The following is a 2070-nucleotide window of genomic DNA, read 5'->3' on the forward strand; positions in this document are numbered from 1 at the left end:
GAGAAAGAGGAAGAGAGGAGGCTGTGTGTTCGTTTCACCTCCTAATCAGTTTTCCTGGAGGATCTATCATCGGCTGCACGATAGCAGGCAATTAGAAAGCGAAATAAGACGACCTTCTACCATCTCAAATTTGAGCCTCATACAAGTAAGGAATTTTTTTACATTATTCTTCACATTACATTATTCTGAGTCCCAGAAAATGAATCAATTTATTAAACGAGTCTATTTACAAGTTGTTGACATCAAATGATCTTATCCTGGGTGTGTGTGTGTGTGTGTTTTCTCCAAATATATTTGACATGAAGTCAGATGAATGCAGCAGATGCTGGAGTTTTATTTACAGATTGTTATTCTCTTGGTGTCAACATGCATTTTTCCCCCCTGCCAACTTTGGGTATTTATTAAATCCCACCAATGACATTTTGCGTGCGACTGCGAGGACATTTCACATGGCAGCCCTGACTGATTCGTGTAAAGAGATTGGGCATCATTCTGGTAAATGTCAGTGCCAACTGTGCATCGCTTCAAACTACTTTAACAAAGAGATAATATTTCCATTTTCATACCCGGCGACTGCCTTTTCAGCATCCCAGTTTAAGAACTAAAGCGAGAAGATTGCGCCTTTTCCTCCCCTCTCGCCTAGCTATGTAAATGTCTTTTAAACTATTCTCCTCAAAGAAGAAGAAGAAGAAACGTGGCTTTGAACCAGAGAGCTGCTTTCTATGCCCTGCTCCATATGCATGATTACAGCACAACATCTGTGTGTGTGTAATGTACTTCAGCCAGAGATGTGAACTGTAGCCTAATTATGCACTTCTAGATGAATTATGAGTTATGATGTGTACTCATAATAATTATTAGTTAGACCACATTATGTGGCCTTATGTGGAGCAGCTGTCTGTTAAAGCTGGTAATGTGGTGGAGATAATTGGCTCACACTGGTGTGTTTTTTTCTAAGTGAGAGAAATGTAATTGTGTGAATGGTATAACAACCTGAATTTGAACTGTGTTCACATCTCTGCCATCCAAAAGTGGAGCATATGCAGACGCACGGGGAGCTTTGATGACTTGTCCTGAGAGAATCTTCTGTTGCCCCAGTTTCTATCTCTGAAAAAAAAGGCACACTATGGCAAGAAAAGAGAACAGCAGCTGGAAAACAGACGCGTGGAACTGCACGTGCACGGTGCGGCTCCCTGCCCCGGTTGCCCGTGTGAACGAGCCATCGCACAAATTTCACAGTTCACAGGTTTTAATGAGCTACCGCAGCCTGTCCATCACACTGACGGGTGGGGCGCACCTTAGCAGACCCGGCAATCAGACAATGACTCTAAACCAGGCAATTTGTAGGATCACAGGGACCACAACGGGGGGAGTTATTTTTGAACACATATTTGCCACGTGCTCACTGTGCCAGGGCTAATAAGAGAAATATGCAAAATGCTGCTTTTGGTGTTGAAAATACTGCAAGAGATCAGTAAATATACTGTAGCTGTGGAGGAGACTATTGCAGTAACACTAGACTGATGAAAACTGCAAGCAAGCGGGGATAAACAGGAGCACTGTGGACACACTGAAGAGAGTTACCATCATTTAAGAGGAGGGTAGGTGACAGTTAATGGGACAAACACAGGCTGGCCAACAGATTGCTCCCAGCCTGACACTCAAGGCTATGTGCAGCAGCCTAGATCGAACTGCTGATGGGCAGCTCAGGAAATATGATCATACATCACCTGCTACAGACGCTTAAACCTCCCTGCTTTCCTTGAGCTGAAAGGAGCCGCGTCGCTTGCAGTTTTGAAAAGGAGCAGATATCAGCAAGGAGACAGAAATGTTTAGAAAGTTTTCCCTTTTACGTTTGGATGCCTGCTGACGGGTGCGGAAAGGTTTTTGTTTGTGACCCCTTCCTTGCGAATTACAGGAGAAGATTGAGGGAGGCAGCGAGACGTGTGGTTGCTGAGAGACTGCTGTAGGTGGATTATGAAATGCAGGAGGGGGGGAACAGGGGCCAGTCACTCAGCTGGGAGCGTATCGAGTTGTGCAATGATGGGAAATGTCAGTTAAGGGGCGGGG

The 2070-nt window shown here is 44.6% G+C and overlaps 1 protein-coding gene across 1 annotated transcript in view; it reads left to right on the top strand.

The window, feature by feature from the left end:
• The window catches only part of phyhip (phytanoyl-CoA 2-hydroxylase interacting protein), a 6851-nt gene continuing 4781 nt past the window's right edge, over nucleotides 1–2070 (top strand). The window contains exon 1 of the mRNA XM_005729429.1: nucleotides 1–145. The gene's annotated coding sequence lies outside the window, so the exon portion shown is untranslated. The remainder of the gene's footprint in view (nucleotides 146–2070) is intronic.

Source organism: Pundamilia nyererei, unplaced genomic scaffold (genome assembly GCF_000239375.1).
Source record: "Pundamilia nyererei isolate P.nyererei 1_Seehausen unplaced genomic scaffold, PunNye1.0 scaffold00033, whole genome shotgun sequence".
Classification (NCBI taxonomy): Eukaryota; Metazoa; Chordata; class Actinopteri; order Cichliformes; family Cichlidae; genus Pundamilia; species Pundamilia nyererei.